Source organism: Phyllobates terribilis, unplaced genomic scaffold (assembly GCF_046119375.1).
Source record: "Phyllobates terribilis strain yellow unplaced genomic scaffold, ASM4611937v1 Scaffold_9__5_contigs__length_417890890, whole genome shotgun sequence".
Lineage (NCBI taxonomy): Eukaryota > Metazoa > Chordata > Amphibia > Anura > Dendrobatidae > Phyllobates > Phyllobates terribilis.
In genome coordinates, this window is record NW_027362769.1 from 301218779 (window position 1) to 301244439 (window position 25661).

General features: G+C 38.6%; 15 non-coding genes across 15 annotated transcripts; 5 read left to right on the forward strand and 10 right to left on the reverse strand.

The window, feature by feature from the left end:
- Positions 1-831: 831 nt before the first annotated feature.
- Positions 832-913, reverse strand: TRNAS-GCU (transfer RNA serine (anticodon GCU)). Its single transcript has one exon. It is a non-coding gene; the product is annotated as a tRNA-Ser (tRNA).
- A 1228-nt stretch (positions 914-2141) lies between these two features.
- On the reverse strand, positions 2142-2223 carry TRNAS-GCU (transfer RNA serine (anticodon GCU)). The gene has a single exon. It is a non-coding gene; the product is annotated as a tRNA-Ser (tRNA).
- A 2537-nt stretch (positions 2224-4760) lies between these two features.
- On the reverse strand, positions 4761-4842 carry TRNAS-GCU (transfer RNA serine (anticodon GCU)). Its single transcript has one exon. It is a non-coding gene; the product is annotated as a tRNA-Ser (tRNA).
- Positions 4843-6070: 1228 nt separating this feature from the next.
- Positions 6071-6152, reverse strand: TRNAS-GCU (transfer RNA serine (anticodon GCU)). The gene has a single exon. It is a non-coding gene; the product is annotated as a tRNA-Ser (tRNA).
- A 583-nt stretch (positions 6153-6735) lies between these two features.
- Positions 6736-6809, forward strand: TRNAT-AGU (transfer RNA threonine (anticodon AGU)). Its single transcript has one exon. It is a non-coding gene; the product is annotated as a tRNA-Thr (tRNA).
- Positions 6810-7379: 570 nt separating this feature from the next.
- TRNAS-GCU (transfer RNA serine (anticodon GCU)) lies at positions 7380-7461 on the reverse strand. Its single transcript has one exon. It is a non-coding gene; the product is annotated as a tRNA-Ser (tRNA).
- A 1228-nt stretch (positions 7462-8689) lies between these two features.
- On the reverse strand, positions 8690-8771 carry TRNAS-GCU (transfer RNA serine (anticodon GCU)). Its single transcript has one exon. It is a non-coding gene; the product is annotated as a tRNA-Ser (tRNA).
- A 1223-nt stretch (positions 8772-9994) lies between these two features.
- TRNAS-GCU (transfer RNA serine (anticodon GCU)) lies at positions 9995-10076 on the reverse strand. The gene has a single exon. It is a non-coding gene; the product is annotated as a tRNA-Ser (tRNA).
- A 3845-nt stretch (positions 10077-13921) lies between these two features.
- Positions 13922-14003, reverse strand: TRNAS-GCU (transfer RNA serine (anticodon GCU)). Its single transcript has one exon. It is a non-coding gene; the product is annotated as a tRNA-Ser (tRNA).
- Positions 14004-15226: 1223 nt separating this feature from the next.
- TRNAS-GCU (transfer RNA serine (anticodon GCU)) lies at positions 15227-15308 on the reverse strand. The gene has a single exon. It is a non-coding gene; the product is annotated as a tRNA-Ser (tRNA).
- A 3200-nt stretch (positions 15309-18508) lies between these two features.
- TRNAI-AAU (transfer RNA isoleucine (anticodon AAU)) lies at positions 18509-18582 on the forward strand. Its single transcript has one exon. It is a non-coding gene; the product is annotated as a tRNA-Ile (tRNA).
- Positions 18583-19152: 570 nt separating this feature from the next.
- On the reverse strand, positions 19153-19234 carry TRNAS-GCU (transfer RNA serine (anticodon GCU)). Its single transcript has one exon. It is a non-coding gene; the product is annotated as a tRNA-Ser (tRNA).
- Positions 19235-21129: 1895 nt separating this feature from the next.
- TRNAT-AGU (transfer RNA threonine (anticodon AGU)) lies at positions 21130-21203 on the forward strand. Its single transcript has one exon. It is a non-coding gene; the product is annotated as a tRNA-Thr (tRNA).
- A 1239-nt stretch (positions 21204-22442) lies between these two features.
- Positions 22443-22516, forward strand: TRNAT-AGU (transfer RNA threonine (anticodon AGU)). The gene has a single exon. It is a non-coding gene; the product is annotated as a tRNA-Thr (tRNA).
- Positions 22517-25038: 2522 nt separating this feature from the next.
- Positions 25039-25112, forward strand: TRNAT-AGU (transfer RNA threonine (anticodon AGU)). Its single transcript has one exon. It is a non-coding gene; the product is annotated as a tRNA-Thr (tRNA).
- The last annotated feature ends 549 nt before the right edge of the window (positions 25113-25661 follow it).

Consider the following 25661-nt stretch of genomic DNA (forward strand, 5'->3'; position numbering starts at 1 on the left):
TTTTCGAGAATGCTCTTCAAAAAATACTCGGTTTCTTAATTGCCATGACTGAGAGCGACATCTTATTCAATGCTTCTGATGTGCGTGGAATGGAACTGAAGCTCAATGTTGTTTTGCTCAATTAACCACTTGAAATTATCGATTAGTGACTAAATCTTCCCTGGCTTTCCCGTCCTCACCAGCTTGTGATGCTGTGTCTTAGTTGGTTAAAGTGCCAATCTAGTAAACAGGAGATCATGAGTTCAAATCTCAGCAGTGCCTTCTTTTCATCTTCTCAGCATGAAGCTTTCTATCCTCATAGTGGGACAACATCAAATTGGCCTTTGCTAAGTCTCTGTGATAGTGCAATAGTGGGAGTAAGAATCTGCTATAAGTGCTAAAGAGGAAGAAAGATGGAATCAAGCATGAAAAAAGTAAAACCAGTGGATTTTATTTTACTATTTTGAAATGCCTCCTCCTTACGTATCTGACTCTCTAAGCAAAGTTTAATAGCAGCCTTCTTGAATGGTAGAAGATTTAAACTTTCATGTTTGAAGAATTCATTGCTTGGGCAGAAAATAAAACCTTGAGCTGGAAACTTAAAAGAATCAGAAAAGAAATAGGACAGATTGAATTCAAAGCCATGCATGCATAGCTCAATCTCTTAACTGCATTGTTAATGTATCATCTTAACTACACAGCCAACTTGCCTGCATGAACATGTAGAAACCAGACGATAGGACTATAGCAGCTTTCTTGAAAGAGAAAAGAATCAACTTTCATGCTTGAAGTATACACCATTTTGCCTAAAAATGAAAGCCAATCTGTCAAAGGGAAAGAAGCAGATTATACTGATGAGGATGGGATTCAAACCCATGCATGCAGAGCACAATGGATTAGCAGTCCATCGCCTTAACCACTCGGCCACCTCATCTACATGACCAAGTTTATATTAGGAGGTAAGATCTCATGAGGATTTCAAGCTGTCAGGGTGTATTTGCTGAAGATTGTATAAAGGCTTTTGGCAGTGTGGCCTCATCTCATCTCCTAGAGTATCTATTGTCTAAAGTTAGATTAGGACAAACCTTATCAGAAATGAACCAGTGCAAAGGGATTTAATAGCAACTTATCAATCATTGCTAATTGTTTCTACTTTTGGCACTGCAGTGGCATTCTTTCAATCTGTCTATTCTGTCTCATGACTGGGAAGCAAAACAAGTCCCAATTTCCAGCTGTGATAAAAGATGGATCATTTAATTATGGAACTTCAAACCCAAAGCCCTTGTTTTCGATACAGCTTCTGTCGCATTCTGCAAATTTGTCATGGTCCTTTTCGAGAATGCTCTTCAAAAAATACTCGGTTTCTTAATTGCCATGACTGAGAGCGACATCTTATTCAATGCTTCTGCTGTGCGTGGAATGGAACTGAAGCTCAATGTTGTTTTGCTCAATTAACCACTTGAAATTATCGAATAGTGACTAAATGTTCCCTGGCTTTCCCGTCCTCACCAGCTTGTGATGCTGTGTCTTAGTTGGTTAAAGTGCCATTCTAGTAAACAGGAGATCATGAGTTCAAATCTCAGCAGTGCCTTCTTTTCATCTTCTCAGCATGAAGCTTTCTATCCTCATAGTGGGACAACATCAAATTGGCCTTTGCTAAGTCTCTGTGATAGTGCAATAGTGGGAGTAAGAATCTGCTATAAGTGCTAAAGAGGAAGAAAGATGGAATCAAGCATGAAAAAAGTAAAACCAGTGGATTTTATTTTACTATTTTGAAATGTCTCCTCCTTACGTATCTGACTCTCTAAGCAAAGTTTAATAGCAGCCTTCTTGAATGGTAGAAGATTTAAACTTTCATGTTTGAAGAATTCATTGCTTGGGCAGAAAATAAAACCTTGAGCTGGAAACTTAAAAGAATCAGAAAAGAAATAGGACAGATTGTATTCAAAGCCATGCATGCATAGCTCAATCTCTTAACTGCATTGTTAATGTATCATCTTAACTACACAGCCAACTTGCCTGCATGAACATGTAAAAACCAGACGATAGGACTATAGCAGCTTTCTTGGAGGAGAAAAGAATCAACTTTCATGCTTGAAGTATACACCATTTTGCCTAAAATTGAAAGCCAATCTTGTCAAAAGGAAAGAAGTAGATTATACCGACGAGGATGGGATTTGAACCCATGCATGCAGAGCACAATGGATTAGCAATCCATCGACTTAACCACTCGGCCACCTCGTCTACATGACCAAGTCTAAATTAGGAGGTAAGATCTCATGAGAATTTTAAGCTGTCAGGGTGTTTTTGCTGAAGATTGTATAAAGGCTTTTGGCAGTGTGGCCTCATCTCATCTCCTAGAGTATCTATTGTCTAAAGTTAGATTAGGACAAACCTTATCAGAAATGAACCAGTGCAAAGGGATTTAATAGCAACTTATCAATCATTGCTAATTGTTTCTACTTTTGGCACTGCAGTGGCATTCTTTCAATCTGTCTATTCTGTCTCATGACTGGGAAGCAAAACAAGTCCCAATTTCCAGCTGTGATAAAAGATGGATCATTTAATTATGGAACTTCAAACCCAAAGCCCTTGTTTTCGATACAGCTTCTGTCGCATTCTGCAAATTTGTCATGGTCCTTTTCGAGAATGCTCTTCAAAAAATACTCGGTTTCTTAATTGCCATGACTGAGAGCGACATCTTATTCAATGCTTCTGCTGTGCGTGGAATGGAACTGAAGCTCAATGTTGTTTTGCTCAATTAACCACTTGAAATTATCGATTAGTGACTAAATCTTCCCTGGCTTTCCCGTCCTCACCAGCTTGTGATGCTGTGTCTTAGTTGGTTAAAGTGCCATTCTAGTAAACAGGAGATCATGAGTTCAAATCTCAGCAGTGCCTTCTTTTCATCTTCTCAGCATGAAGCTTTCTATCCTCATAGTGGGACAACATCAAATTGGCCTTTGCTAAGTCTCTGTGATAGTGCAATAGTGGGAGTAAGAATCTGCTATAAGTGCTAAAGAGGAAGAAAGATGGAATCAAGCATGAAAAAAGTAAAACCAGTGGATTTTATTTTACTATTTTGAAATGCCTCCTCCTTACGTATCTGACTCTCTAAGCAAAGTTTAATAGCAGCCTTCTTGAATGGTAGAAGATTTAAACTTTCATGTTTGAAGAATTCATTGCTTGGGCAGAAAATAAAACCTTGAGCTGGAAACTTAAAAGAATCAGAAAAGAAATAGGACAGATTGAATTCAAAGCCATGCATGCATAGCTCAATCTCTTAACTGCATTGTTAATGTATCATCTTAACTACACAGCCAACTTGCCTGCATGAACATGTAGAAACCAGACGATAGGACTATAGCAGCTTTCTTGAAGGAGAAAAGAATCAACTTTCATGCTTGAAGTATACACCATTTTGCCTCAAATTGAAAGCCAATCTTGTCAAAAGGAAAGAAGTAGATTATACCGACGAGGATGGGATTTGAACCCATGCATGCAGAGCACAATGGATTAGCAATCCATCGATTTAACCACTCGGACACCTCGTCTACATGACCAAGTCTAAATTAGGAGGTAAGATCTCATGAGAATTTTAAGCTGTCAGGGTGTTTTTGCTGAAGATTGTATAAAGGCTTTTGGCAGTGTGGCCTCATCTCATCTCCTAGAGTATCTATTGTCTAAAGTTAGATTAGGACAAACCTTATCAGAAATGAACCAGTGCAAAGGGATTTAATAGCAACTTATCAATCATTGCTAATTGTTTCTACTTTTGGCACTGCAGTGGCATTCTTTCAATCTGTCTATTCTGTCTCATGACTGGGAAGCAAAACAAGTCCCAATTTCCAGCTGTGATAAAAGATGGATCATTTAATTATGGAACTTAAAATCCAAAGCCCTTGTTTTCGATACAGCTTCTGTCGCATTCTGCAAATTTGTCATGGTCCTTTTCGAGAATGCTCTTCAAAAAATACTCGGTTTCTTAATTGCCATGACTGAGAGCGACATCTTATTCAATGCTTCTGATGTGCGTGGAATGGAACTGAAGCTCAATGTTGTTTTGCTCAATTAACCACTTGAAATTATCGATTAGTGCCTAAATCTTCCCTGGCTTTCCCGTCCTCACCAGCTTGTGATGCTGTGTCTTAGTTGGTTAAAGTGCCAATCTAGTAAACAGGAGATCATGAGTTCAAATCTCAGCAGTGCCTTCTTTTCATCTTCTCAGCATGAAGCTTTCTATCCTCATAGTGGGACAACATTAAATTGGCCTTTGCTAAGTCTCTGTGATAGTGCAATAGTGGGAGTAAGAATCTGCTATAAGTGCTAAAGAGGAAGAAAGATGGAATCAAGCATGAAAAAAGTAAAACCAGTGGATTTTATTTTACTATTTTGAAATGCCTCCTCCTTACGTATCTGACTCTCTAAGCAAAGTTTGATAGCAGCCTTCTTGAATCGTAGAAGATTTAAACTTTCATGTTTGAAGAATTCATTGCTTGGGCAGAAAATAAAACCTTGAGCTGGAAACTTAAGAGAATCAGAAAAGAAATAGGACAGATTGAATTCAAAGCCATGCATGCATAGCTCAATCTCTTAACTGCATTGTTAATGTATCATCTTAACTACACAGCCAACTTGCCTGCATGAACATGTAGAAACCAGACGATAGGACTATAGCAGCTTTCTTGAAAGAGAAAAGAATCAACTTTCATGCTTGAAGTATACACCATTTTGCCTAAAAATGAAAGCCAATCTGTCAAAGGGAAAGAAGCAGATTATACTGATGAGGATGGGATTCAAACCCATGCATGCAGAGCACAATGGATTAGCAGTCCATCGCCTTAACCACTCGGCCACCTCATCTACATGACCAAGTTTATATTAGGAGGTAAGATCTCATGAGGATTTCAAGCTGTCAGGGTGTATTTGCTGAAGATTGTATAAAGGCTTTTGGCAGTGTGGCCTCATCTCATCTCCTAGAGTATCTATTGTCTAAAGTTAGATTAGGACAAACCTTATCAGAAATGAACCAGTGCAAAGGGTTTTAATAGCAACTTATCAATCATTCCTAATTGTTTCTACTTTTGGCACTGCAGTGGCATTCTTTCAATCTGTCTATTCTGTGTCATGACTGGGAAGCAAAACAAGTCCCAATTTCCAGCTGTGATAAAAGATGGATCATTTAATTATGGAACTTCAAATCCAAAGCCCTTGTTTTCGATACAGCTTCTGTCGCATTCTGCAAATTTGTCATGGTCCTTTTCGAGAATGCTCTTCAAAAAATACTCGGTTTCTTAATTGCCATGACTGAGAGCGACATCTTATTCAATGCTTCTGCTGTGCGTGGAATGGAACTGAAGCTCATTGTTGTTTTGCTCAATTAACCACTTGAAATGATCGATTAGTGACTAAATCTTCCCTGGCTTTCCCGTCCTCACCAGCTTGTGGTGCTGTGTCTTAGTTGGTTAAAGTGCCAGTCTAGTAAACAGGAGATCCTGAGTTCAAATCTCAGCAGTGCCTTCTTTTCATCTTCTCAGTATGAAGCTTTCTATCCTCATAGTGGGACAACATCAAATTGGCCTTTGCTAAGTCTCTGTGATAGTGCAATAGTGGGAGTAAGAATCTGCTATAAGTGCTAAAGAGGAAGAAAGATGGAATCAAGCATGAAAAAAGTAAAACCAGTGGATTTTATTTTACTATTTTGAAATGCCTCCTCCTTACATATCTGACTCTCTAAGCAAAGTTTGATAGCAGCCTTCTTGAATCGTAGAAGATTTAAACTTTCATGTTTGAAGAATTCATTGCTTGGACAGAAAATAAAACCTTGAGCTGGAAACTTAAGAGAATCAGAAAAGAAATAGCACAGATTGAATTCAAAGCCATGCATGCATAGCTCAATCTCTTAACTGCATTGTTAATGTATCATCTTAACTACACAGGCAACTTGCCTGCATGAACATGTAGAAACCAGACGATAGGACTATAGCAGCTTTCTTGAAAGAGAAAAGAATCAACTTTCATGCTTGAAGTATACACCATTTTGCCTAAAATTGAAAGCCAATCTTGTCAAAGGGAAAGAAGCAGATTATACCGACGAGAATGGGATTCAAACCCATGCATGCAGAGCACAATGGATTAGCAGTCCATCGACTTAACCACTCGGCCACCTCGTCTACATGACCAAGACTAAATTAGGAGGTAAGATCTCATGAGGATTTTAAGCTGTCACGGTGTTTTTGCTGAAGATTGTATAAAGGCTTTTGGCAGTGTGGCCTCATCTCATCTCCTAGAGTATCTATTGTCTAAAGTTAGATTAGGACAAACCTTATCAGAAATGAACCAGTGCAAAGGGTTTTAATAGCAACTTATCAATCATTCCTAATTGTTTCTACTTTTGGCACTGCAGTGGCATTCTTTCAATCTGTCTATTCTGTCTCATGACTGGGAAGCAAAAGAAGTCCCAATTTCCAGCTGTGATAAAAGATGGATCATTTAATTATGGAACTTCAAATCCCAAGCCCTTGTTCTCGATGCAGCTTCTGTCGAATTCTGCAAATTTGTCATGGTCCTTTTCGAGAATGCTCTTCAAAAAATACTCGGTTTCTTAATTGCCATGACTGAGAGCGACATCTTATTCAATGCTTCTGCTGTGCGTGGAATGGAACTGAAGCTCAATGTTGTTTTGCTCAATTAACCACTTGAAATTATCGATTAGTGACTAAATCTTCCCTGGCTTTCCTATCCTCACCAGCTTGTGGTGCTGTGGCTTAGTTGGTTAAAGTGCCAGTGTAGTAAACAGGAGATCCTGAGTTCAAATCTCAGCAGTGCCTTCTTTTCAACTTCTCAGTATGAAGCTTTCTATCCACATAGTGGGACAACATCAAATTGGCCTTTGCTAAGTCTCTGTGATAGTGCAATAGTGGGAGTAAGAATCTGCTATAAGTGCTAAAGAGGAAGAAAGATGGAATCAAGCATGAAAAAAGTAAAACCAGTGGATTTTATTTTACTATTTTGAAATGCCTCCTCCTTACGTATCTGACTCTCTAAGCAAAGTTTGATAGCAGCCTTCTTGAATCGTAGAAGATTTAAACTTTCATGTTTGAAGAATTCATTGCTTGGGCAGAAAATAAAACCTTGAGCTGGAAACTTAAGAGAATCAGAAAAGAAATAGGACAGATTGAATTCAAAGCCATGCATGCATAGCTCAATCTCTTAACTGCATTGTTAATGTATCATCTTAACTACACAGCCAACTTGCCTGCATGAACATGTAGAAACCAGACGATAGGACTATAGCAGCTTTCTTGAAAGAGAAAAGAATCAACTTTCATGCTTGAAGTATACACCATTTTGCCTAAAAATGAAAGCCAATCTGTCAAAGGGAAAGAAGCAGATTATACTGATGAGGATGGGATTCAAACCCATGCATGCAGAGCACAATGGATTAGCAGTCCATCGCCTTAACCACTCGGCCACCTCATCTACATGACCAAGTTTATATTAGGAGGTAAGATCTCATGAGGATTTCAAGCTGTCAGGGTGTATTTGCTGAAGATTGTATAAAGGCTTTTGGCAGTGTGGCCTCATCTCATCTCCTAGAGTATCTATTGTCTAAAGTTAGATTAGGACAAACCTTATCAGAAATGAACCAGTGCAAAGGGTTTTAATAGCAACTTATCAATCATTCCTAATTGTTTCTACTTTTGGCACTGCAGTGGCATTCTTTCAATCTGTCTATTCTGTCTCATGACTGGGAAGCAAAACAAGTCCCAATTTCCAGCTGTGATAAAAGATGGATCATTTAATTATGGAACTTCAATTCCAAAGCCCTTGTTTTCGATACAGCTTCTGTCGCATTCTGCAAATTTGTCATGGTCCTTTTCGAGAATGCTCTTCAAAAAATACTCGGTTTTTTAATTGCCATGACTGAGAGCGACATCTTATTCAATGCTTCTGCTGTGCGTGGAATGGAACTGAAGCTCATTGTTGTTTTGCTCAATTAACCACTTGAAATTATCGATTAGTGACTAAATCTTCCCTGGCTTTCCCGTCCTCACCAGCTTGTGGTGCTGTGTCTTAGTTGGTTAAAGTGCCAGTCTAGTAAACAGGAGATCCTGAGTTCAAATCTCAGCAGTGCCTTCTTTTCATCTTCTCAGTATGAAGCTTTCTATCCTCATAGTGGGACAACATCAAATTGGCCTTTGCTAAGTCTCTGTGATAGTGCAATAGTGGGAGTAAGAATCTGCTATAAGTGCTAAAGAGGAAGAAAGATGGAATCAAGCATGAAAAAAGTAAAACCAGTGGATTTTATTTTACTATTTTGAAATGCCTCCTCCTTACGTATCTGACTCTCTAAGCAAAGTTTAATAGCAACCTTCTTGAATGGTAGAAGATTTAAACTTTCATGTTTGAAGAATTCATTGCTTGGGCAGAAAATAAAACCTTGAGCTGGAAACTTAAAAGAATCAGAAAAGAAATAGGACAGATTGAATTCAAAGCCATGCATGCATAGCTCAATCTCTTAACTGCATTGTTAATGTATCATCTTAACTACACAGCCAACTTGCCTGCATGAACATGTAGAAACCAGATGATATGACTATAGCAGCTTTCTTGAAAGAGAAAAGAATCAACTTTCATGCTTGAAGTATACACCATTTTGCCTAAAAATGAAAGCAAATCTTGTCAAAGGGAAAGAAGCAGATTATACTGACAAGGATGGGATTCAAACCCATGCATGCAGAGCACAATGGATTAGCAGTCCATCGCCTTAACCACTCGGCCACCTCGTCTACATGACGAAGTTTAAATTAGGAGGTAAGATCTCATGAGGATTTTAAGCTGTCAGGGTGTTTTTGCTGAAGATTGTATAAAGGCTTTTGGCAGTGTGGCCTCATCTCATCTCCTAGAGTATTTATTGTCTAAAGTTAGATTAGGACAAACCTTATCAGAAATGAACCAGTGCAAAGGGTTTTAATAGCAACTTATCAATCATTCCTAATTGTTTCTACTTTTGGCATTGCAGTGGCATTCTTTCAATCTGTCTATTCTGTCTCGAGACTGGGAAGCAAAACAAGTCCCAATTTCCAGCTTTGATAAAAGATGGATCATTTAATTATGGAACTTCAAATCCCAAGCCCTTGTTCTCGATACAGCTTCTGTCGCATTCTGCAAATTTGTCATGGTCCTTTTCGAGAATGCTCTTCAAAAAATACTCGGTTTCTTAATTGCCATGACTGAGAGCGACATCTTATTCAATGCTTCTGCTGTGCGTGGAATGGAACTGAAGCTCAATGTTGTTTTGCTCAATTAACCTCTTGAAATTATCGATTAGTGACTAAATCTTCCCTGGCTTTCTCATCCTCACCAGCTTGTGGTGCTGTGGCTTAGTTGGTTAAAGTGCCAGTCTAGTAAACAGGAGATCCTGAGCTCAAATCTCAGCAGTGCCTTCTTTTCATCTTCTCAGTATGAAGCTTTCTATCTTCATAGTGGGACAACATCAAATTGGCCATTGCTAAGTCTCTTTGATAGTGCAATAGTGGGAGTAAGAATCTGCTATAAGTGAAGGAAGAAAGATGGAATCAAGCATGAAAAAAGTAAAACCAGTGGATTTTATTTTACTATTTTGAAATGCCTCCTCCTTACGTATCTGACTCTCTAAGCAAAGTTTGATAGCAGCCTTCTTGAATGGTAGAAGATTTAAACTTTCATGTTTGAAGAATTCATTGCTTGGGCAGAAAATAAAACCTTGAGCTGGAAACTTAAAAGAATCAGAAAAGAAATAGGACAGATTGAATTCAAAGCCATGCATGCATAGCTCAATCTCTTAACTGCATTGTTAATGTATCATCTTAACTACACAGCCAACTTGCCTGCATGAACATGTAGAAACCAGACGATAGGACTATAGCAGCTTTCTTGAAAGAGAAAAGATTCAACTTTCATGCTTGAAGTATACACCATTTTGCCTAAAAATGAAAGCCAATCTTGTCAAAGAGAAAGAAGCAGATTATACTGACGAGGATGGGATTCGAATCCATGCATGCAGAGCACAATGGATTAGCAGTCCATCGCCTTAACCACTCGGCCACCTCGTCTACATGACCAAGTTTAAATTAGGAGGTAAGATCTCATGAGGATTTTAAGCTGTCAGGGTGTTTTTGCTGAAGATTGTATAAAGGCTTTTGGCAGTGTGGCCTCATCTCATCTCCTAGAGTATCTATTGTCTAAAGTTAGATTAGGACAAACCTTATCAGAAATGAACCAGTGCAAAGGGTTTTAATAGCAACTTATCAATCATTCCTAATTGTTTCTACTTTTGGCACTGCAGTGGCATTCTTTCAATCTGTCTATTCTGTCTCATGACTGGGAAGCAAAACAAGTCCCAATTTCCAGCTGTGATAAAAGATGGATCATTTAATTATGGAACTTCACATCCCAAGCCTTTGTTCTCGATACAGCTTCTGTCGCATTCTGCAAATTTGTCATGGTCCTTTTCGAGAATGCTCTTCAAAAAATACTCGGTTTTTTAATTGCCATGACTGAGAGCGACATCTTATTCAATGCTTCTGCTGTGTGTGGAATGGAACTGAAGCTCAATGTTGTTTTGCTCAATTAAGCACTTGAGATTATCGATTAGTGACTAAATCTTCCCTGGCTTTCCCGTCCTCACCAGCTTGTGGTGCTCGGCTTAGTTGGTTAAAGTGCCAGTCTAGTAAACAGGAGATCCTGAGTACAAATCTCAGCAGTGCCTTCTTTTCATCTTCTCAGTATGAAGCTTTCTATCCTCATAGTGGGACAACATCAAATTGGCCTTTGCTAAGTCTCTGTGATAGTGCAATAGTGGGAGTAAGAATCTGCTATAAGTGCTAAAGAGGAAGAAAGATGGAATCAAGCATGAAAAAAGTAAAACCAGTGGATTTTATTTTACTATTTTGAAATGCCTCCTCCTTACGTATCTGACTCTCTAAGCAAAGTTTGATAGCAGCCTTCTTGAATGGTAGAAGATTTAAACTTTCATGTTTGAAGAATTCATTGCTTGGGCAGAAAATAAAACCTTGAGCTGGAAACTTAAAAGAATCAGAAAAGAAATAGGACAGATTGAATTCAAAGCCATGCATGCATAGCTCAATCTCTTAACTGCATTGTTAATGTATCATCTTAACTACACAGCCAACTTGCCTGCATGAACATGTAGAAACCAGACGATAGGACTATAGCAGCTTTCTTGAAAGAGAAAAGAATCAACTTTCATGCTTGAAGTATACACCATTTTGCCTAAAAATGAAAGCCAATCTTGTCAAAGATAAAAAGCAGATTATACTGACGAGGATGGGATGCAAACCCATGTATGCAGAGCACAATAGATTAGCAGTCCATCGCCTTAACCACTCGGCCACCTCGTCTACATGACCATGTTTAAATTAGGAGGTAAGATCTCATGAGGATTTTAAGCTGTCAGGGTGTTTTTGCTGAAGATTGTATAAAGGCTTTTGGCAGTGTGGCCTCATCTCATCTCCTAGAGTATGTATTGTCTAAAGTTAGATTAGGACAAACCTTATCAGAAATGAACCAGTGCAAAGGGTTTTAATAGCAACTTATCAATCATTCCTAATTGTTTCTACTTTTGGCACTGCAGTGGCATTCTTTCAATCTGTCTATTCTGTCTCATGACTGGGAAGCAAAACAAGTCCCAATTTCCAGCTGTGGTAAAAGATGGATCATTTAATTATGGAACTTCACATCCCAAGCCCTTGTTCTCGATACAGCTTCTGTCGCATTCTGCAAATTTGTCATGGTCCTTTTCGAGAATGCTCTTCAAAAAATACTCGGTTTCTTAATTGCCATGACTGAGAGTGACATCTTATTCAATGCTTCTGCTGTGTGTGGAATGGAACTGAAGCTCAATGTTGTTTTGCTCAATTAACCACTTGAGATTATCGATTAGTGCTAAAATCTTCCCTGGCTTTCCCGTCCTCACCAGCTTGTGGTGCTCGGCTTAGTTGGTTAAAGTGCCAGTCTAGTAAACAGGAGATCCTGAGTACAAATCTCCGCAGTGCCTTCTTTTCATCTTCTCAGTAGGAAGCTTTCTATCCTCATAGTGGGACAACATCAAATTGGCCTTTGCTAAGTCTCTGTGATAGTGCAATAGTGGGAGTAAGAATCTGCTATAAGTGCTAAAGAGGAAGAAAGATGGAATCAAGCATGAAAAGAGTAAAACCAGTGGATTTTATTTTACTATTTTGAAATGCCTCCTCCTTACGTATCTGACTCTCTAAGCAAAGTTTGATAGCAGCCTTCTTGAATGGTAGAAGATTTAAACTTTCATGTTTGAAGAATTCATTGCTTGGGCAGAAAATAAAACCTTGAGCTGGAAACTTAAAAGAATCAGAAAAGAAATAGGACAGATTGAATTCAAAGCCATGCATGCATAGCTCAATCTCTTAACTGCATTGTTAATGTATCATCTTAACTACACAGCCAACTTGCCTGCATGAACATGTAGAAACCAGATGATAGGACTATAGCAGCTTTCTTGAAAGAGAAAAGAATCAACTTTCATGCTTGAAGTATACACCATTTTGCCTAAAAATGAAAGCCAATCTTGTCAAAGGGAAAGAAGCAGATTATACTGACGAGGATGGAATTCAAACCCATGCATGCAGCGCACAATGGATTAGCAGTCCATCGCCTTAACGACTCGGCCACCTCGTCTACATGACCAAGTTTATATTAGGAGGTAAGATCTCATGAGGATTTCAAGCTGTCAGGGTGTATTTGCTGAAGATTGTATAAAGGCTTTTGGCAGTGTGGCCTCATCTCATCTCCTAGAGTATCTATTGTCTAAAGTTAGATTAGGACAAACCTTATCAGAAATGAACCAGTGCAAAGGGTTTTAATAGCAACTTATCAATCATTCCTAATTGTTTCTACTTTTGGCACTGCAGTGGCATTCTTTCAATCTGTCTATTCTGTCTCATGACTGGGAAGCAAAACAAGTCCCAATTTCCAGCTGTGATAAAAGATGGATCATTTAATTATGGAACTTCAATTCCAAAGCCCTTGTTTTCGATACAGCTTCTGTCGCATTCTGCAAATTTGTCATGGTCCTTTTCGAGAATGCTCTTCAAAAAATACTCGGTTTTTTAATTGCCATGACTGAGAGCGACATCTTATTCAATGCTTCTGCTGTGCGTGGAATGGAACTGAAGCTCATTGTTGTTTTGCTCAATTAACCACTTGAAATTATCGATTAGTGACTAAATCTTCACTGGCTTTCCCGTCCTCACCAGCTTGTGGTGCTGTGTCTTAGTTGGTTAAAATGCCAGTCTAGTAAACAGGAGATCCTGAGTTCAAATCTCAGCAGTGCCTTCTTTTCATCTTCTCAGTATGAAGCTTTCTATCCTCATAGTGGGACAACATCAAATTGGCCTTTGCTAAGTCTCTGTGATAGTGCAATAGTGGGAGTAAGAATCTGCTATAAGTGCTAAAGAGGAAGAAAGATGGAATCAAGCATGAAAAAAGTAAAACCAGTGGATTTTATTTTACTATTTTGAAATGCCTCCTCCTTACGTATCTGACTCTCTAAGCAAAGTTTAATAGCAACCTTCTTGAATGGTAGAAGATTTAAACTTTCATGTTTGAAGAATTCATTGCTTGGGCAGAAAATAAAACCTTGAGCTGGAAACTTAAAAGAATCAGAAAAGAAATAGGACAGATTGAATTCAAAGCCATGCATGCATAGCTCAATCTCTTAACTGCATTGTTAATGTATCATCTTAACTACACAGCCAACTTGCCTGCATGAACATGTAGAAACCAGATGATATGACTATAGCAGCTTTCTTGAAAGAGAAAAGAATCAACTTTCATGCTTGAAGTATACACCATTTTGCCTAAAAATGAAAGCAAATCTTGTCAAAGGGAAAGAAGCAGATTATACTGACAAGGATGGGATTCAAACCCATGCATGCAGAGCACAATGGATTAGCAGTCCATCGCCTTAACCACTCGGCCACCTCGTCTACATGACGAAGTTTAAATTAGGAGGTAAGATCTCATGAGGATTTTAAGCTGTCAGGGTGTTTTTGCTGAAGATTGTATAAAGGCTTTTGGCAGTGTGGCCTCATCTCATCTCCTAGAGTATTTATTGTCTAAAGTTAGATTAGGACAAACCTTATCAGAAATGAACCAGTGCAAAGGGTTTTAATAGCAACTTATCAATCATTCCTAATTGTTTCTACTTTTGGCATTGCAGTGGCATTCTTTCAATCTGTCTATTCTGTCTCGAGACTGGGAAGCAAAACAAGTCCCAATTTCCAGCTGTGATAAAAGATGGATCATTTAATTATGGAACTTCAAATCCCAAGCCCTTGTTCTCGATACAGCTTCTGTCGCATTCTGCAAATTTGTCATGGTCCTTTTCGAGAATGCTCTTCAAAAAATACTCGGTTTCTTAATTGCCATGACTGAGAGCGACATCTTATTCAATGCTTCTGCTGTGCGTGGAATGGAACTGAAGCTCAATGTTGTTTTGCTCAATTAACCTCTTGAAATTATCGATTAGTGACTAAATCTTCCCTGGCTTTCTCATCCTCACCAGCTTGTGGTGCTGTGGCTTAGTTGGTTAAAGTGCCAGTCTAGTAAACAGGAGATCCTGAGCTCAAATCTCAGCAGTGCCTTCTTTTCATCTTTTCAGTATGAAGCTTTCTATCTTCATAGTGGGACAACATCAAATTGGCCATTGCTAAGTCTCTTTGATAGTGCAATAGTGGGAGTAAGAATCTGCTATAAGTGAAGGAAGAAAGATGGAATCAAGCATGAAAAAAGTAAAACCAGTGGATTTTATTTTACTATTTTGAAATGCCTCCTCCTTACGTATCTGACTCTCTAAGCAAAGTTTGATAGCAGCCTTCTTGAATGGTAGAAGATTTAAACTTTCATGTTTGAAGAATTCATTGCTTGGGCAGAAAATAAAACCTTGAGCTGGAAACTTAAAAGAATCAGAAAAGAAATAGGACAGATTGAATTCAAAGCCATGCATGCATAGCTCAATCTCTTAACTGCATTGTTAATGTATCATCTTAACTACACAGCCAACTTGCCTGCATGAACATGTAGAAACCAGACGATAGGACTATAGCAGCTTTCTTGAAAGAGAAAAGATTCAACTTTCATGCTTGAAGTATACACCATTTTGCCTAAAAATGAAAGCCAATCTTGTCAAAGAGAAAGAAGCAGATTATACTGACGAGGATGGGATTCGAATCCATGCATGCAGAGCACAATGGATTAGCAGTCCATCGCCTTAACCACTCGGCCACCTCGTCTACATGACCAAGTTTAAATTAGGAGGTAAGATCTCATGAGGATTTTAAGCTGTCAGGGTGTTTTTGCTGAAGATTGTATAAAGGCTTTTGGCAGTGTGGCCTCATCTCATCTCCTAGAGTATCTATTGTCTAAAGTTAGATTAGGACAAACCTTATCAGAAATGAACCAGTGCAAAGGGTTTTAATAGCAACTTATCAATCATTCCTAATTGTTTCTACTTTTGGCACTGCAGTGGCATTCTTTCAATCTGTCTATTCTGTCTCATGACTGGGAAGCAAAACAAGTCCCAATTTCCAGCTGTGATAAAAGATGGATCATTTAATTATGGAACTTCACATCCCAAGCCTTTGTTCTCGATACAGCTTCTGTCGCATTCTGCAAATTTGTCATGGTCCTTTTCGAGAATGCTCTTCAAAAAATACTCGGTTTTTTAATTGCCATGACTGAGAGCGACATCTTATTCAATGCTTCTGCTGTGTGTGGAATGGAACTGAAGCTCAATGTTGTTTTGCTCAATTAAGCACTTGAGATTATCGATTAGTGACTAAATCTTCCCTGGCTTTCCCGTCCTCACCAGCTTGTGGTGCTCGGCTTAGTTGGTTAAAGTGCCAGTCTAGTAAACAGGAGATCCTGAGTACAAATCTCAGCAGTGCCTTCTTTTCATCTTCTCAGTATGAAGCTTTCTATCCTCATAGTGGGACAACATCAAATTGGCCTTTGCTAAGTCTCTGTGATAGTGCAATAGTGGGAGTAAGAATCTGCTATAAGTGCTAAAGAGGAAGAAAGATGGAATCAAGCATGAAAAAAGTAAAACCAGTGGATTTTATTTTACTATTTTGAAATGCCTCCTCCTTACGTATCTGACTCTCTAAGCAAAGTTTGATAGCAGCCTTCTTGAATGGTAGAAGATTTAAACTTTCATGTTTGAAGAATTCATTGCTTGGGCAGAAAATAAAACCTTGAGCTGGAAACTTAAAAGAATCAGAAAAGAAATAGGACAGATTGAATTCAAAGCCATGCATGCATAGCTCAATCTCTTAACTGCATTGTTAATGTATCATCTTAACTACACAGCCAACTTGCCTGCATGAACATGTAGAAACCAGACGATAGGACTATAGCAGCTTTCTTGAAAGAGAAAAGAATCAACTTTCATGCTTGAAGTATACACCATTTTGCCTAAAAATGAAAGCCAATCTTGTCAAAGATAAAAAGCAGATTATACTGACGAGGATGGGATGCAAACCCATGTATGCAGAGCACAATAGATTAGCAGTCCATCGCCTTAACCACTCGGCCACCTCGTCTACATGACCATGTTTAAATTAGGAGGTAAGATCTCATGAGGATTTTAAGCTGTCAGGGTGTTTTTGCTGAAGATTGTATAAAGGCTTTTGGCAGTGTGGCCTCATCTCATCTCCTAGAGTATGTATTGTCTAAAGTTAGATTAGGACAAACCTTATCAGAAATGAACCAGTGCAAAGGGTTTTAATAGCAACTTATCAATCATTCCTAATTGTTTCTACTTTTGGCACTGCAGTGGCATTCTTTCAATCTGTCTATTCTGTCTCATGACTGGGAAGCAAAACAAGTCCCAATTTCCAGCTGTGGTAAAAGATGGATCATTTAATTATGGAACTTCACATCCCAAGCCCTTGTTCTCGATACAGCTTCTGTCGCATTCTGCAAATTTGTCATGGTCCTTTTCGAGAATGCTCTTCAAAAAATACTCGGTTTCTTAATTGCCATGACTGAGAGTGACATCTTATTCAATGCTTCTGCTGTGTGTGGAATGGAACTGAAGCTCAATGTTGTTTTGCTCAATTAACCACTTGAGATTATCGATTAGTGCTAAAATCTTCCCTGGCTTTCCCGTCCTCACCAGCTTGTGGTGCTCGGCTTAGTTGGTTAAAGTGCCAGTCTAGTAAACAGGAGATCCTGAGTACAAATCTCCGCAGTGCCTTCTTTTCATCTTCTCAGTATGAAGCTTTCTATCCTCATAGTGGGACAACATCAAATTGGCCTTTGCTAAGTCTCTGTGATAGTGCAATAGTGGGAGTAAGAATCTGCTATAAGTGCTAAAGAGGAAGAAAGATGGAATCAAGCATGAAAAGAGTAAAACCAGTGGATTTTATTTTACTATTTTGAAATGCCTCCTCCTTACGTATCTGACTCTCTAAGCAAAGTTTGATAGCAGCCTTCTTGAATGGTAGAAGATTTAAACTTTCATGTTTGAAGAATTCATTGCTTGGGCAGAAAATAAAACCTTGAGCTGGAAACTTAAAAGAATCAGAAAAGAAATAGGACAGATTGAATTCAAAGCCATGCATGCATAGCTCAATCTCTTAACTGCATTGTTAATGTATCATCTTAACTACACAGCCAACTTGCCTGCATGAACATGTAGAAACCAGATGATAGGACTATAGCAGCTTTCTTGAAAGAGAAAAGAATCAACTTTCATGCTTGAAGTATACACCATTTTGCCTAAAAATGAAAGCCAATCTTGTCAAAGGGAAAGAAGCAGATTATACTGACGAGGATGGAATTCAAACCCATGCATGCAGCGCACAATGGATTAGCAGTCCATCGCCTTAACGACTCGGCCACCTCGTCTACATGACCAAGTTTAAATTAGGAGGTAAGATCTCATGAGGATTTTAAGCTGTCAGGGTGTTTTTGCTGAAGATTTTAAAAAGGCTTTTGGCAGTGTGGCCTCACCTCATCTCCTAGAGTATCTATTGTCTAAAGTTAGATTAGGACAAACCTTATCAGAAATGAACCAGTGCAAAGGGTTTTATTAGCAACTTATCAATCATTCCTAATTGTTTCTACTTTTGGCACTGCAGTGACATTCTTTCAATCTGTCTATTCTGTCTCATGACTGGGAAGCAAAACAAGTCCCAATTTCCAGCTGTGATAAAAGATGGATCATTTAATTATGGAACTTCAAATCCAAAGCCCTTGTTCTCGATACAGCTTCTGTCGCATTCTGCAAATTTGTCATGGTCCTTTTCGAGAATGCTCTTCAAAAAATACTCGGTTTCTTAATTGCCATGACCGAGAGCGACATCTTATTCAATGCTTCTGCTGTGCGTGGAATGGAACTGAAGCTCAAAGTTATTTTGCTCAATTAACCACTTGAAATTATCGATTAGTGACTAACTCTTCCCTGGCTTTCCCGTCCTCATCTGCTTGTGGTGCTGTGGCTTAGTTGGTTAAAGTGCCAGTCTAATAAACAGGAGATCCTGAGTTCAAATCTCAGCAGTGCCTTCTTTTCATCTTCTCAGTATGAAGCTTTCTATCCTCATAGTGGGACAACATCAAATTTGTCTTTGCTAAGTCTCTGTGATAGTGCAATAGTGGGAGTAAGAATCTGCTATAAGTGCTAAAGAGGAAGAAAGATGGAATCAAGCATGAAAAAAGTAAAACCAGTGGATTTTATTTTACTATTTTGAAATGCCTCCTCCTTACGTATCTGACTCTCTAAGCAAAGTTTGATAGCAGCCTTCTTGAATGGTAGAAGATTTAAACTTTCATGCTTGAAGAATTCATTGCTTGGGAAGAAAATAAAACCTTGAGCTGGAAACTTAAAAGAATCAGAAAAGAAATAGGACAGATTGAATTCAAAGCCATGCATGCATAGCTCAATCTCTTAACTGCATTGTTAATGTATCATCTTAACTACACAGCCAACTTGCCTGCATGAACATGTAGAAACCAGACGATAGGACTATAGCAGCTTTCTTGAAAGAGAAAAGAATCAATTTTCAAGCTTGAAGTATACACCATTTTGCCTAAAAATGAAAGCCAATCTGTCAAAGGGAAAGAAGCAGATTATACTGACGAGGATGGGATGCGAACCCATGCATGCAGAAAACAATGGATTAGCAGTCCATCGCCTTAACCACTCGGCCACCTCGTCTACAAGACCAAGTTTAAATTAGGAGGTAAGATCTCATGAGGATTTTAAGCTGTCAGGGTGTTTTTGCTGAAGATTGTATAAAGGCTTTTGGCAGTGTGGCCTCATCTCATCTCCTAGAGTATCTATTGTCTAAAGTTAGATTAGGACAAACCTTATCAGAAATGAACCAGTGCAAAGGGTTTTAATAGCAACTTATCAATCATTCCTAATTGTTTCTACTTTTGGCACTGCAGTGGCATTCTTTCAATCTGTCTATTCTGTCTCATGACTGGGAAGCAAAACAAGTCCCAATTTCCAGCTGTGATAAAAGATGGATCATTTAATTATGGAACTTCAAATCCAAAGCCCTTGTTCTCGATACAGCTTCTGTCGCATTCTGCAAATTTGTCATGGTCCTTTTCGAGAATGCTCTTCAAAAAATACTCGGTTTCTTAATTGCCATGACTGAGAGCGACATCTTATTCAATGCTTCTGCTGTGCGTGGAATGGAACTAAAGCGCAATGTTGTTTTGCTCAATTAACCACTTGAAATTATCGATTAGTGACTAAATCTTCCCTGGCTTTCCCGTCCTCACCAGCTTGTGGTGCTGTGGCTTAGTTGGTTAAAGTGCCAGTCTGATAAACAGGAGATCCTGAGTTCAAATTTTAGCAGTGCCTTCTTTTCATCTTCTCAGTATGAAGCTTTCTATCCTCATAGTGGGACAACATCAAATTGGCCTTTGCTAAGTCTCTGTGATAGTGCAATAGTGGGAGTAAGAATCTGCTATAAGTGCTAAAGAGGAAGAAAGATGGAATCAAGCATGAAAAAAGTAAAACCAGTGGATTTATTTTACTATTTTGAAATGCCTCCTCCTTACGTATCTGACTCTCTAAGCAAAGTTTGATAGTAGCCTTCTTGAATGGTAGAAGATTTAAACTTTCATGTTTGAAGAATTCATTGCTTGGGCAGAAAATAAAACCTTGAGCTGGAAACTTAAAAGAATCAGAAAAGAAATAGGACAGATTGAATTCAAAGCCATGCATGCATAGCTCAATCTCTTAACTGCATTGTTAATGTATCATCTTAACTACACTGTTAATGTATCATCTTAACTACACAGCCAACTTGCGTGCATGAACATGTAGAAACCAGACGATAGGACTATAGCAGCTTTCTTGAAAGAGAAAAGAATCAACTTTCATGCTTGAAGTATACACCATTTTGCCTAAAAATGAAAGCCAATCTTGTCAAAGGGAAAGAAGCAAATTATACTGATGAGGATGGGATTCGAACCCATGCATGCAGAGCACAATGGATTAGCAGTCCATCGTCTACATGCCCAAGTCTAAATTAGGAGGTAAGATCTCATGAGGATTTTAAGCTGTCAGGGTGTTTTTGCTGAAGATTGTATAAAGGCTTTTGGCAGTGTGGCCTCATCTCATCTCCTAGAGTATCTATTGTCTAAAGTTAGATTAGGACAAACCTTATCAGAAATGAACCAGTGCAAAGGGTTTTAATAGCAACTTATCAATCATTCCTAATTGTTTCTACTTTTGGCACTGCAGTGGCATTCTTTCAATCTGTCTATTCTGTCTCATGACTGGGAAGCAAAACTAGTCCCAATTTCCAGCTGTGATAAAAGATGGATCATTTAATTATGGAACTTCAAATCCCAAGCCCTTGTTCTCGATACAGCTTCTGTCGCATTCTGCAAATTTGTCATGGTCCTTTTCGAGAATGCTCTTCAAAAAATACTTGGTTTCTTAATTGCCATGACTGAGAGCGACATCTTATTCAATGCTTCTGCTGTGCGTGGAATGGAACTGAAGCTCAATGTTGTTTTGCTCAATTAACCACTTGAGATTATCGATTAGTGACTAAATCTTCCCTGGCTTTCCCATCCTCACCAGCTTATGGTGCTGTGGCTTAGTTGGTTAAAGTGCCAGTCTAGTAAACAGGAGATCCTGAGTTCAAATCTCAGCAGTGCCTTCTTTTCATCTTCTCAGTATGAAGCTTTCTATCCACATAGTGGGACAACATCAAATTGGCCTTTGCTAAGTCTCTGTGATAGTGCAATAGTGGGAGTAAGAATCTGCTATAAGTGCTAAAGAGGAAGAAAGATGTAATCAAGCATGAAAAAAGTAAAACCAGTGGATTTTATTTTACTATTTTGAAATGCCTCCTCCTTACGTATCTGACTCTCTAAGCAAAGTTTGATAGCAGCCTTCTTTAATGGTAGAAGATTTAAACTTTCATGTTTGAAGAATTCATTGCTTGGGCAGAAAATAAAACCTTGAGCTGGAAACTTAAAAGAATCAGAAAAGAAATAGGACAGATTGAATTCAAAGCCATGCATGCATAGCTCAATCTCTTAACTGCATTGTTAATGTATCATCTTAACTACACTGTTAATGTATCATCTTAAATACACAGCCAACTTGCCTGCATGAACATGTAGAAACCAGACGATAGGACTATAGCAGCTTTCTTGAAAGAGAAAAGAATCAACTTTCATGCTTGAAGTATACACCATTTTGCCTAAAAATGAAAGCCAATCTTGTCAAAGGGAAAGAAGCAGATTATACTGATGAGGATGGGATTCGAACCCATGCATGCAGAGCACAATGGATTAGCAGTCCATCGTCTACATGCCCAAGTCTAAATTAGGAGGTAAGATCTCATGAGGATTTTAAGCTGTCAGGGTGTTTTTGCTGAAGATTGTATAAAGGCTTTTGGCAGTGTGGCCTCATCTCATCTCCTAGAGTATCTATTGTCTAAAGTTAGATTAGGACAAACCTTATCAGAAATGAACCAGTGCAAAGGGTTTTAATAGCAACTTATCAATCATTCCTAATTGTTTCTAATTTTGGCACTGCAGTGGCATTCTTTCAATCTGTCTATTCTGTCTCATGACTGGGAAGCAAAACAAGTCATAATTTCCTGCTGTGATAAAAGATGGATCATTTAATTATGGAACTTCAAATCCAAAGCCCTTGTTCTCGATACAGCTTCGGTCGCATTCTGCAAATTTGTCATGGTCCTTTTCGAGAATGCTCTTCAAAAAATACTCGGTTTCTTAACTGCCATGACTGAGAGTGACATCTTATTCAATGCTTCTGCTGTGCGTGGAATGGAACTGAAGCTCAATGTTGTTTTGCTCAATTAACCACTTGAAATTATCGATCAGTGACCAAATCTTCCCTGGTTTTCCTGTCCTCATCAGCTTGTGGTGCTGTGGCTTAGTTGGTTAAAGTGACTGTCTAGTAAACAGGAGATCCTGAGTTCAAATCTCAGCAGTGCCTTCTTTTCATTTTCTCAGTATGAAGCTTTCTATCCTCATAGTGGGACAACATTAAATTGGCCTTTGCTAAGTGTCTTTGATAGTGCAATAGTGGGAGTAAGAATCTGCTATAAGTGCTAAAGAGGAAGAAAGATGGAATCAAGCATGAAAAAAGTAAAACCAGTGGATTTTATTTTACTATTTTGAAATGACTCCTCCTTACGTATCTGACTCTCTAAGCAAAGTTTGATAGCAGCCTTCTTGAATGGTAGAAGATTTAAACTTTCATGTTTGAAGAATTCATTGCTTGGGCAGAAAATAAAACCTTGAGCTGGAAACTTAAAAGAATCAGAAAAGAAATAGGACAGATTGAATTCAAAGCCATGCATGCATAGCTCAATCTCTTAACTGCATTGTTAATGTATCATGTTAACTACACAGCCAACTTGCCTGCATGAACATGTAAAAACCAGACGATAGGACTATAGTAGCTTTCTTGAAAGAGAAAAGAATCAACTTTCATGCTTGAAGTATACACCATTTTGCCTAAAAATGAAAGCCAATCTTGTCAAAGGGAAAGAAGCAGCTTATACTGACGAGGATGGGATTCGTACCCATGCATTCAGAGCTCAATGGATTAGCAGTTCATCACCTTAACCACTCGGCCACCTCGTCTACATGACCAAGTTTATATTAGGAGGTAAGATCTCATGAGGATTTTAAGCTGTCAGGGTGTTTTTGCTGAAGATTGTATAAAGGCTTTTGGCAGTGTGGCCTCATCTCATCTCCTAGAGTATCTATTGTCTAAAGTTAGATTAGGACAAACCTTATCAGAAATGAACCAGTGCAAAGGGTTTTAATAGCAACTTATCAATCATTCCTAATTGTTTCTACTTTTGGCACTGCAGTGGCATTCTTTCAATCTGTCTATTCTGTCTCATGACTGGGAAGCAAAACAAGTCCCAATTTCCAGCTGTGATAAAAGATGGATCATTAAATTATGGAACTTCAAATCCCAAGCCCTTGTTCTCGATACAGCTTCTGTCGCATTCTGCAAATTTGTCATGGTCCTTTTCGAGAATGCTCTTCAAAAAATACTCGGTTTCTTAATTGCCATGACTGAGAGCGACATCTTATTCAATGCTTCTGCTGTGTGTGGAATGGAACTGAAGCTCAATGTTGTTTTGCTCAATTAACCACTTGAGATTATCGATTAGTGACTAAATCTTCCCTGGCTTTCCCATCCTCACCAGCTTGTGGTGCTCGGCTTAGTTGGTTAAAGTGCCAGTCTAGTAAACAGGAGATCCTGAGTACAAATCTCAGCAGTGCCTTCTTTTCATTTTCTCAGTATGAAGCTTTCTATCCTCATAGTGGGACAACATCAAATTGGCCTTTGTTAAGTCTCTTTGATAGTGCAATAGTGGGAGTAAGAATCTGCTATAAGTGCTAAAGAGGAAGAAAGAAGGAATCAAGCATGAAAAAGTAAAACCAGTGGATTTTATTTTGCTATTTTGAAATGCCTCCTCCTTACGTATCTGACTCTCTAAGCAAAGTTTGATAGCAGCCTTCTTGAATGGTAGAAGATTTAAACTTTCATGTTTGAAGAATTCATTGCTTGGGCAGAAAATAAAACCTTGAGCTGGAAACTTAAAAGAATCAGAAAAGAAATAGGACAGATTGAATTCAAAGCCATGCATGCATAGCTCAATCTCTTAACTGCATTGTTAATGTATCATCTTAACTACACAGCCAACTTGCCTGCATGAACATGTAGAAACCAGACGATAGGACTATAGCAGCTTTCTTGAAAGAGAAAAGAATCAACTTTCATGCTTGAAGTATACACCATTTTGCCTAAAAATGAAAGCCAATCTTGTCAAAGGGAAAGAAGCAGATTATACTGACGAGGATGGGATTCGAACCCATGCATGCAGAGCACAATGGATTAGCAGTCCATCGTCTACATGCCCAAGTCTAAATTAGGAGGTAAGATCTCATGAGGATTTTAAGCTGTCAGGGTGTTTTTGCTGAAGATTGTATAAAGGCTTTTGGCAGTGTGGCCTCATCTCATCTCCTAGAGTATCTATTGTCTAAAGTTAGATTAGGACAAATCTTATCAGAAATGAACCAGTGCAAAGGGTTTTAATAGCAACTTATCAATCATTCCTAATTGTTTCTACTTTTGGCACTGCAGTGGCATTCTTTCAATCTGTCTATTCTGTCTCATGACTGGGAAGCAAAACAAGTCCCAATTTCCAGCTGTGATAAAAGATGGATCATTTAATTATGGAACTTCAAATCCAAAGACCTTGTTCTCGATACAGCTTCTGTCGCATTCTGCAAATTTGTCATGGTCCTTTTCGAGAATGCTCTTCAAAAAATACTCGGTTTCTTAACTGCCATGACTGAGAGCGACATCTTATTCAAAGCTTCTGCTGTGCGTGGAATGGAACTGAAGCTCAATGTTGTTTTGCTCAATTAACCACTTGAAATTATCGATCAGTGACTAAATCTTCCCTGGTTTTCCTGTCCTCATCAGCTTGTGGTGCTGTGGCTTAGTTGGTTAAAGTGCCAGTCTAGTAAACAGGAGATCCTGAGTTCAAATCTCAGCAGTGCCTTCTTTTCATCTTCTCAGTATGAAGCTTTCTATCTTCATAGTGGGACAACATCAAATTGGCCTTTGCTAAGTCTCTTTGATAGTGCAATAGTGGGAGTAAGAATCTGCTTTAAGTGCTAAAGAGGAAGAAAGATGGAATCAAGCATGAAAAAAGTAAAACCAGTGGATTTTATTTTACTATTTTGAAATGCCTCCTCCTTACGTATCTGACTCTCTAAGCAAAGTTTGATAGCAGCCTTCTTGAATGGTAGAAGATTTAAACTTTCATGTTTGAAGAATTCATTGCTTGGGCAGAAAATAAAACCTTGAGCTGGAAACTTAAAAGAATCAGAAAAGAAATAGGACAGATTGAATTCAAAGCCATGCATGCATAGCTCAATCTCTTAACTGTATTGTTAATGTATCATCTTAACTACACAGCCAATCTGCCTGCATGATCATGTAGAAACCAGACGATAGGACTATAGCAGCTTTCTTGAAAGAGAAAAGAATCAACTTTCAAGCTTGAAGTGTACACCATTTTGCCTAAAAATGAAAGCCAATCTTGTCA